At 50.8% G+C, this 10,932-nt stretch overlaps 1 long non-coding RNA gene across 1 annotated transcript; it reads left to right on the top strand.

Annotated features, from left to right (window-relative positions):
- The first annotated feature begins 5,297 nt into the window (after positions 1–5,297).
- On the top strand, positions 5,298–6,088 carry LOC123025385. The gene is made up of 2 exons (XR_006415115.1): positions 5,298–5,327; positions 6,007–6,088. It is a non-coding gene; the product is annotated as an uncharacterized LOC123025385 (long non-coding RNA).
- Positions 6,089–10,932: the final 4,844 nt, after the last annotated feature.

Below are 10,932 nucleotides of genomic sequence, written 5' to 3' on the forward strand. Positions count from 1 at the left end.
CGCAGTTTTGATTTATCCTCAGCGTTTCAGTACCTGAGGAAATTGTGGATTCTGCTTGTCATTAACCTCTGGGGCCAGAGAGATGTTCTAGTACAAAATGTTTGTGATGGTTGTGCTGCCTGAAGAGAGGACCAGACTCCCAGCATGTTGAGCGACATCAAGGGAGGGATGCCATGTCCTCGCCACTCGCTTCCCCTGTCCCTGCCCCACCAGAAAACAAACCAGTCCCTTCCAGGCTGGCAGAAATTTGAATAGGAGCTTCCGGGGTCACTTGTGCAACTCACAACAGCGACTTGCAAGGAGGTATTTGATGGAAGCGCTTCGCTGCCCCCCTTCCACGGGGGCTTGTTCTTTCTGCACGCTGCGGCACATCATCAGGAAAGGGAGACAACCGGGGAGCAAAACACAAGCAGCAGTGATCAGGCTGTGATTGTATGCTACTTCCACGAGAGTCTCAATCCTCAGGGAAACCAGGCCTGACTGTTCTCTAGAAGGACAGATCCTGGGGCTGAAGCCCAAATGCTTTGGCCACCTACTGAGAAGGAAGGACTCCCTGGAGAAGAGCCTGATGCTGGGAACGACTGAGGGCAAAGGAAGAAGGGGACGGCCGAGGATGAGGTGGCTGGAGGGAGTCACTGGGGCGGTGGGTGTGAGCTTGGGTGGACTCTGGGGGATGGTGGAGGACAGAAGAGCCTGGAGGAATGTACCCCTTGCGCTCGCGATGGGTCGGACGTGACTTTGCAACTGAACGACCCCGAGAGTAAGCTGTATGAAACTCCTAGAAACAGAGCAAGTCAGAAGAGGTCCCCTGGGCCATCGAGTCTGACCCCCAGGGGGACTTCCTTCAGAAGGCTGGTTTAAGGAGTTCTGCTGCCAGACCGCTGTGCTGTAAGCGAGTGTTAAGTGCCCCCTGGAGCAGCAATCATGCATTCCGACCAGTGGGCCTTGCACTGGGCTACTTAGTCAGCGGGCTATTTAGTCTATTCCCAGTCTGGTTTTGGACTACTGTTTCCATCATCCCTCACCAGTACAGGTACACTGCTCGGGATGGTGGGAGTTGTCACCTGAGACACTTGGAGGGCATCAGGTTGAGTAAGGCTGATCTGTGACAAGAAGTTTCATGGCTCATGGAGTGTTTCTTGTGGCATGTGCTACGACAAACCTTTCAGTATCTTTGGTGTAAGTTCAGCAATTAACAATAACTGTTAATTCTAAGAGAGAGAAAATCCACTTTGCTTACCTGCTCACAACTCTCTCCTACCATGTGGAGAGAGAATTATTTATAAGAAAAAATAATATGAGAGGTTTGCAGGATTTTCTTATTTTACAGTGAGATTTCCCTTAAATCTTATTTTGCAAAATGCAACAACAGCCGCTATTCATATTTCATCATGCAATTAACAGCTTTTCTGAGACAGCCTTTTAAAGCATAATTTTGGAGAGCTTTAAAAATGTACCTAGTAAAGCTTTGACTTAAAAAAATATTAACACCACTTTATAATTAAGCCCTGATCAACACTCATATAATGTAGCTGAAGAGCCAGAAGTTGCTTCACTTTGAGGAACACTTTATTGAAAAAGGCATTTTGCTACTGGATATTTTATTTATTTAAAGTGGAGAGCAGGGAATGGGGTGATTCTGGTGCAGGGACTGAACAGCGGGGATCCTCTTTTGCGTCCAGTGAATAACCACAAATCCTTTGGCACCCGCAGCTGCAAATAACTACAGATTTTTACGCAAAACTTCCAGACAGCATGCCAATGTTGCCTTCTTAACTATTGAGAATTGGCACGGTGCTGGCGGTGTTACATTCTTTGCAATAATAAAGACATTTACAGTGAGAAAAAGAACAGCTTGTGCTGCTAAAATTAAATACTAGGCTGGAGAATGTTGATTTTAGTTTTATTCTAGTAAGAAAATATTACTGAGTGGGAAAGGAACAGTCACATGGGCTGGGGAATCACCTGTGGAAAGCAAAGAGGATCTTGCCTTCTTAAAAAACGGGGCCGTGCCGACCCCCAGATGGCGAGGAGATCATGCTGCATCTCGCGCTGTGTTTCCCTTCTCACTTTTGGGCGGGCCAGGTCAGGGAATGGGACTGTGGGACTGGGACTCGAGACAAGCCTGCCTCCAAGTTGGCCTGGGCCTCTGGGGGCATTTCGTGCAGAGCAGGCAAGTGAGCCTCCAAGCGACCAAGTGTGGAGAGCGCCCTGCCTTCTTTACTTGGCGCTCGCTCTCGGGTTTGGGTTGGGCACAATCCTGTGCATGTTTAGACAGAAAAAAGTTCCTCACCACCCAGCCAGCTCACAGTTTTCCTTCTAAACATTCACAGAAGTGGAAAAGGTCCTGTGCAGGGGCAGTTGCCCAAATTCCACAATCCCTGGCACCCCCCAACCAGAAAAAGGACTTTTCTGCGAAAACCTGCCAAGGGCTGCACCCGAAGGGGCACAGATGGAAGGCTGTGCTGCTGGAAGGCCGGCGATCAGGGTCACAGTGGGGGAGAATTCTAAGATTTCCGCTAAAACCTGGCCCAAGTCCTTGAGCTCTGAACCGCCGGACAGTTGCCTGCGCCAGAGTTTACATGCACAGCTCCTTTCTCCCTGTGCCTGCAGGGGATTTGTGTGCTGAATGCACCAGCCCCAGGCTGAAAGCAGGAGGCTCCTGGTTCCAACCTGGACACAGGCGCTGGCTCTTCTACCAAGCCCGCTGGGCATTAGGTTACCCCTAATGGAAGTGCCAGAAGGTTTCTGGGAGTGGAAGCACAATCTTGCCTGGCAGCAGCACTCTTAGCTAATGACTGGAATCTGAGAGAGAGAGAGAGAGAGAGAGAGAATGAGAATAAGGGAAGGGGATCCCATGTAATGTGTGGAAGCAGAACCAGGTAGGCAGATGGAAGATGGAAGGGAGCGACAAGCAGCGGCCAGGAGAAAGCCCCCACCTCCTCTCCACAGGGCAGACCATCCCGCCAGGCGAGGGGGCTGCTGTGGAGAAGGGAGCCCCACTGGTGGTTAGGCGTAATTCCGAGGCTGGCCCTCAGTAGCGGGGTTCCCGTCTGAGCCAGCTGCAAGCCCAGCTGAGGCTCTGCTTTCAAGCCAGGGGCGGAAGGGTCATGACTGTGCAACCTCAGGCGACCCCCGGTGAGTGTGGAGAGCGTCATGCTGGCCGTGCACCCGCCGTGTGCCGGAGAGCCGCCCCCCGTGACTGGCGGCACAGAAACAAGATGCTTGCGCACAGGGGACCTTTGCCCCGAGGCGGTTGCTTGCGGCAGCTGGTCCCTCCCTGGCTCTGTCCCCAAGGTGCCGCGGTGTGAGCTGGCTTGGCAGTGTCAGCTCGCGGGCGCGAAGCGGCTCTTCAGCTTGCACTTCTGTCCAAGATGCATTTCCTGGGCTATTTCGCCCTTTCCAAACACTGAAACCGACTGGCCTGTCTGGGGGTCCTCGGGGTGAAATGACGAGCGAGGTGCCAAGCCGAACTCCCGTTCTCGTGAACATCTGTTGGTGTAGCCAGATTGGAACCCCGCTCAACAGAGGTCCTGTTCGTTGCTACGTCCCCCTGCTGGCTCGGGCATTTCATAGCACATGCGATCTCTGTGTGGGAGCTTTGCAATATGAAGAGAGCCCTTAATTCAGGCGTGCATGCTTTCCATGCAGAAGGTTTCTTTCTCCAGTTAAAGCCCCTCTTTTGCAGAGCTGAGCCCCCACCCCTGAACTGGTCCCTTTCCCCAACCTGGTGCCCTGCAGATGTATGGGACTTCAACTCTCACAAGTCCCAGCCAGCACATCTGAATAGCACCAGCTTGGGGAACAGGTAGATCGATGGACCCTCTGTCTGGTGCCCCATTAGGCAAGGGTGTGTGAGGATGCCCTGCTGGGACACCGGAGAGAAGGCTGGGCAGCGTGTGGCGCTCCGTTCACCTTGGCCAGCCGCTTGCCACTCACCCAGCTCCGCTCGCAGGAGCTGCTGAGCATTGCGGGCCGGAGCATCCCGGGATCCAGCTGGCCATACAGTAAATGCGCACCTATGCATTCCACGCATTTTGCATGGTGGCGGGGAGGGGAAAGAGGCCGGCATGTATGTCTGCCAAATCCGTTCCACCTGCGCTGTGCCGGCATCTGGCCTTTTTCACTCTTGCTCATCGGCAGAGGCGATGCCTGTCTTTAGCTGGAGCAGTGCCCCGTGAGTGCCAGTCCACCTTCGCCAGAAGGCTTGCGCAGAAGTGCTAATGCGAGTTAGCTGATGTGACTTCGTGCTGATGCGACGGTTGGCTAAGAAAACACACATCAGTAGGTGTCCCCGAAATTGTGGGTAAGGCTATTGATTTAGACATGTCGGGATTTTCTTCAGTCTGTTCAATCTCTGCCTTGTGGATGGTGGAGTTTCTTTTTTCCTTTGTCTGCGCCCTGACCAGAATGGAATTCAGCGTGTGCAAATTCACACGAGCACAAAGCATAGGGCCCCAAAGCACAAAACGAGTCCACAAGTCCGCAGAATCTGCACAGCTTCAAAAGGCCGGAGTGCACAGGTGGAATTCATTGAAATCCGATGTGTATAAACCTGGCATGGCATCCTTTGTTCTTTGGGGGGAAATCTGTTGGAGAGGACAAGTTAAGGTTAGGGTTTCTTGCCCAGCATCTCCCGGGGAAAGGTTTCTGAAGTGCCCTGAGTTTCTGGAGGCTGTTGAAATTAAGCCAAGAACTGCATGGAATTAGGTCCCTACAGGCTCTTGGAAATCCTCAGCCATCCGGTCTTCTGTTCCAGAGCACCTGACACGTTTAGCTACAAATGGCAGTAGCATCGCATGGCATCACATAATACGTTTCTATACTGCCCCACGGCCAAAGGCCACTGGGTGGTTTACGCAGCCCATAAAAAACAGATGACAAAAGTGATATGAAAATATTATAAAATCAGAAAAAAATACATTTTAAAAGTTTAAAGCAGCTAAAAACAGATAATAAAAGCAAACAAGAACAAGGAAGAACTTCTGAGCAATTTTAAAAATTATTTCCCTTTGTCCAAAGAATGGCATCTAAGATGAGGCGGGCTGGATGAAGGCAAGGCGTGTCCTTTCCAACCAAGCAACTGCCTGCAGGACAAGTGCACACACGCCTCTCTGCCCATTTTCCCCAGCAACTGGTGCCATACCGCTGCTGCTGCTGCTGGTGGTATTAGCCACCATATCTCCCCTTACAGCTGCCTTCTAATCTGCCCAGGCCAGATGCGCTTAGCCTCTCTGCCTGTGGAGTCGTTCCAAGACATGCATCAGTTCGGCTGCTTTCTTCCCCTTTCCCTGCAGCCCAGCAGCTCCTTCCAGCTCTGTCTTTTGGTAAGCCACCCGGAGAGCCCCTTGGGCTATGGGGCAGCATATAAATACAAGAAATAAATACACAGGGACAGTCAGCTGGGGGTGATGGGTCTCATAAGGAGGCAGCAGGCTGGAAGTGGGCAAACCTCAGCAATAAGGTGCTTGCCATGTGGCAGGATGAGCACCCCGGATTCCCCCTTCTGCTATCACACTGTTCGGGTGCAGCTTGCATGTTTCTTCTCATCCAGGTCTGAGCAGACCTGTGCTATTTGCTTGCTTCTCCTTTCATTCTATTTGGAGGGAGCGACGTGATGGCCCCGAGGAGTCGTAGGCTTGCCCGGAGTTCCCTCTCTAAGGCTGAAAACAGTGCCCTGACTGCGGGGGGGGGGGTGCAAGGGGACCTCGCAGCCCCCGCCTGATGCAGCCGGCCCGCAAGAAAGACCCGGGCTGGCTGGTGTCCAGCTGCTAGGAAGCAGCGACTCGGGAGCCGGGGGTCAGACTAGATGGCCCGGGAGACCCCTTCTGACTCGCTCTGTTTCTATGTTTCTATGTATTGGTGCAAATCCTCATCCCCCCCCCCCCACCACATTAAAGTCTTCAGTTTTCCCAGAGGGATGCCAGCAGGATCTAACCATTGCCGCTTCTGCCCACTGCCCCCTCTTGAGGGTGTAAATCTTGCTCTTACTCGTCTTTATTGCAGGCCAAAGAACATGCTGCTTCTTGCTGGAAACTCCAAGTCACCAGGGTGCACCCGTTCAGAATAAAAGGAGTGCCTACATTTTTATCTGTAATGATTATTTAAAAGACAAAAGACATGAGTGGAGGGCCTGCGCCCACAGCGCTTGTTCTGCCTCGGAAATTTCCTGCAGCACAGATTGTGCTCTGCGCGTGACGCTGGCCCGTCTGTGCATATTTTTAGTGTCCTTCCACCTGGAAAACGCGTCGCCGTTTTATCAAGAAAGGGGCTGCTCGCTTTGGATTGGCAAGGTGCTTCCTAGACGGCCAGCATGGGATGCAAGTTGACCCCATGCGTGGAGCCCCACTTTCCACTGGGGATCGTACCCTGTGGGTTCCATAGCGTGATGATCTATCTGTAGGGCTGAAGCAGCTGATGAGCCAACATAGCCTCCGCCCTATAGGCAACTTCGCATAATGTTTAATCCCATCTTGACACTTGAAAAGTACCGGGTTGTATTTGAAGAGTGGTCTAAATTGTTGTTGCGTACAAGGAATTCAAGGCGGTTTAGGTGGCCCTCGTCTTCTCCCTGTTTTCCTCACAACAACCCTGTAAGGTAGGCTAGGTTGAGAGTCCGTTCTTGCCCCATCGTCACTTTGTGGCCTTCAAGACCAGGTGCTCTTGCTCGCCACTGTAGGACAGAGGAAGAGATCGTTGTGGCTGTTCTGGGAAGCTGCTTCAGTGTTTCTCAGCGGCCACGAAGGGCAAGTCCGCTCACCATGGGGGCAGGAATCCCCACACGTGCCCGTGTTACGTGCCTCTAATACTACCCCAAGAAGGCCATGCCTAACTCCAGCCCTGGGGGAAAGCTCTGTAAAAATGGAAAAGGTCTTTATTTCGCCACTGGTTGTGGTAATGGCACGGAGTGTGTGGGATTTCAGAGTAAAGCACCCGGAGCAAAACAGGCAGCGGCGGGGAGATAAACGCCAACTTTCTTTCTCGGCCTTTCTCTTTCGGATGGCGCTTCCCGTGGCTTGGCACTCCTGCTAGCAGGCCAGTCAAGAGGCAGAGAACGGGCTCTGTGAGTAGCACATGCCCTCGAAGAAAATCAATGGCTAATGCGGCTGATGGAAGTAGCATGCGGAAGTCTGATGGAAACCCGTAGCCCCTGGCTGCCCCCAGTCCTGCTAACCCGGGACGTCATCTGAGGGGCCCTGGATGTCTGTCTGGGGCTTCCTTCCCTAACTTGGCATCCTTTTGATGCGTTGAATTCCAGTGCCAGCCAACGGTGGAAGGCCTTCGGTTGAGAAAAGCACTTTGGAGTGGGAGAGGGCATGGAATTATGTTTTATTGTGCCCTGTTTATTTATTTAAGGCACATGTTTTGTTTAAGCCCCTTTGGTACAATGTCGTCTCATCCCAGGGCAGGTAATTTGGACACTGGCTCAGGAAGGGCACTCGCTCCGACTTGCTGTAGCCCTCCAGGGTCTTGGCCAGGGAAAGGTCCCCACAGCTTCCCGCTCCTGGTCCTTTTAAAGAGAAAATTCTAAGGACTGAAGGTCGCGGCCTCTTCTTCCAGAGCCTGAGTTCTGTTGCCTTGTGATGGTCCTTCACCTCACAAAAAAGGCCATTTCACCAGGGGCAGTGGGGCGCGTGCGTGTGTGTGTGTGTGTGTGTGTGTGTTTTCTAGTTCTTGGTTATTGATCAAAGCCATTCAGCGCACAAGAAAAGTTAGATTGCTTCTGAAGCATGCAGGTTTAAGGGCAATTTTAAACTCGTATTCAAAGAAAAGGAGCTAGAATACAAAGACAAATTAGAATGCATTGAGGGCTTGGAGGTTGCTAAATTATAGCACAGCAAGCTTTGGGATCCAGTGATGGGTGACGATCCCAGATCCACCTTCAAACACCCCACGAGGAAAAGGCCACTGGTAGCAGCAAGCTTCAGCTGCAACACAAATACCTGTTTTCTTGAAGAGAAGAGATTGTGACATTTTTAAAAATCAAGACCATTTTTCTGTGTCTCTTTCCCACCACTTCAGCACACCCCAGCCTGAGATCAAACCGTAGGGTTTTATGAAATGAAGTAATTTCAGAATTACCTGTATTAAATGCCCTGCTAGACTCTGCTCCAATCCTTTTGAGGTGTTCACTGGATGGAGGAAAAATTCATTCAGTTTTGCCTGTTGACGAATTCTCCCCTAATCTTTGCTTTTGTGAATCAATAGATGATCTCAGTTCCCTTTGCGATGGGCACCCTCCAAACTTCACAGTGGAGTTCTCCAATCAAATTGCCCATGGAAGCATTCATATTAAAGGAAAGTGCACGCAAAAACACACATTTTTTATGAAAACAGCATTAAAATGCATGCGATTGGGGAAACTGCTTGCAACTGTGCATATGCATTAAGAAGGATGGATCTTGGCGCAAGCCGGCACAAAAATGCATCTGATTTTGAAGGAGAAAATCTTAGCATTCACGGCAAATGCGCTCAGTAGCCACGTGTCACAGAGGATCTGTGAGAAGAGGCCTGGGGCCGGGAAGCAAGCAGCTTGCTGGGAGTGGGCCTGGCCACACCTTCTTAGGGTGGGGGACCTGCCTGGACGCACAGAGTACAGGATCGCCCCGACGCGCTTGCTTCAGCAGCGGGCTCACAGCAAAAAAGGATCCAAAGTCTCCTGGGTTCACCTCGCTGGTTCCACGCGACCGCCTGGAGTGCTTGTGCAGCGGCTCAGCCAGTAGGACTCTGCAGCTGCCTGGCGGGCCTCCGCTGAATCTGCAGCCAGTTCCCGTCTGAGGACAGTGACCTGCTTCCCCGTGAGCCTCAGACGGGCCCGTTTGCCGGCGTCAGTGTGGGGTGGCGGCCAGCAGCGTCCAGTCGGGCTGCGACGTGCCGCTCGGAAACAGGCTTTCCGCAGCCTCTTGCATGCCCTGAGGGTGAAATCCTGCTTGGTGCTGTTGGGACAAGATCCCCTGCTTTCTGACGTGCTGAAGAACTTCTGTGTTCAAGGTCGTGGCGGCACCCGTTTGGGTTTGAAGGGACCCCTGCCAGGAGCATCCAGAGAGCACTGCAGAGCCTCTTTGGCGACTGGGCGCTTTCCCCAGCCCTTCGGGCTTCCATTTCCACTGACACTCCTGAGCGAGGTCAGTGCTTGTCCTGGAGCAGAGCGCCATAAAGTCCCTGGAGCTCATCGATGGAAAGGGGACGGAAAAAATCTGCTTCATTTGATCACAGATGCAAACGAAGAAGAGTTCGGACGTGAGTCTATGCATTTTTAGACTGAAAAAGGCCTTCACTTCCCAGCATGCCCTAGCCAGCATGTCCACTAAACATGCATAGAATTGCACCTTTAACCGTTTAATTATCCAATTTGATGTATTTCTGCTCGTAGGTAAGTCCCATTGTGTTTAGTGGGCTTACTGCTATAAAAGCGTACATTGGATTGCAGCCTAAATCCAGAGCCAATTCACTGTAGAGGCAAAGAGATCACGCTAATATTGGTGCTTATTTTTCCCACAGGCTTTGGGATAGAAATAGCTGTCTTGCAGTCATGCAATTTTGCCAGTTTGTTTGGCTTTTCTTCTCTTTTCTTTTCTTTTTTCCTGAAGAGATTTAGACACATTGCTTTGCAACAAAGGAGGCCGTTGGATTGCTTTTAAAAACCACACTGCACTGGTATGTTAGAAGATGCTTAACAAAAAATGGATCTCAGTTTACACCCCAGGCAGGCTGTTGCTGATGGGGCTGAAATACTTGGTCCCCAGATTAGTCAGACAAATGGAGGAGAAACATTTCGGTTGACTGAAAAGATGGCATCATCTAAAAACAGTGCCTTTTCCTTCATAGGATTATTTTAAAGTTCTCCTCTCTTCTTGTCCTTCGTCTTATTCTTCTCATGGTCTTAGTAGTAGCAATACTAAGCAAAAGGTGTGCTCTTGTCTTGTGTTTTCTCTGTGTGCACACACAGGGAGGTACTGCATATTGCAAGAGGTAATTGTATTGCACCTATCCACTCACAGGCATGATTGTATGCACAACGAGGCAGCCACACTTCTAAAAATAACCCCAGAAGAGGGCAAGTCAGCAGAGTGCACAAAAGGAAGCCTCGGCGACCTAGTCCCGGTGCAGAAATGAATGTTCCTGTTTTTCTTCTGGCATTTTTTAGAACTGTCTGGGCCATCTGCAAATGCTGTGAGTTCTTGGAAGCACTGATTTTGTTGCTTATTTTGAGCTGTCTTTCAAAAACACCCATAGCTGTTTAATTGCTTCTTTAATGCAGAGGATAAGCAAGATTGGGTGACGAACCCACTGTGAATGTTTCCTTCGCTTTCCTTCCCACCACTCAAAGCCTACAAGGTCATTGCCGCCTGTTGCACAGAATCCTGCTCCTTTAAGGCAGCACTTTAAATTGGAGATCAAATCTGAGTAATAAGAAGCTGCTAGGGAGCCGACACGCCGTTCTTATGTGTGTTGACCGTGTTTTACTAGGGTTTACTCCCTAGCAAGTCTGTTTGGGGTTACAGCTTGTGGCTGGGGTCGATTTCCAAGGAGTCATCAATAATCAGCTGGCCAGTGTTCTACTTCAGGGTTGAGAAGAGATGCTCCCCCAACATTTCCTCAAAATGCAAGACAAGTTTCACACTTCTCTGCTTGTTTTGATGGTCTTTCTTTGGAACAAAGCCTGGTTAATGTGGGTTAGCAAGCTGTTGTTAAGTTAAGCCGTGATTTATCCTCCATTCAGAGTTCAGAATAAAAGGCGTGTTGTGCAGGTTCCAATATACCTGTGCATGGAATTGCAATATTTGATGAGCACAGACAACGGCAGAGTTCACCTGCAAAAAGGTGATTGGTCACTGGCTAGGACTGGGCTGATGGGACTTTCGATCATCCGTCCTTCACGAACTGAGAAACTGAGGGCTTTTGTTCCTTCTCGCATTGGTCTGCATTGTG

This window comes from Varanus komodoensis, unplaced genomic scaffold, assembly GCF_004798865.1.
Source record: "Varanus komodoensis strain SLA01 unplaced genomic scaffold, ASM479886v1 scaffold27, whole genome shotgun sequence".
Lineage (NCBI taxonomy): Eukaryota > Metazoa > Chordata > Lepidosauria > Squamata > Varanidae > Varanus > Varanus komodoensis.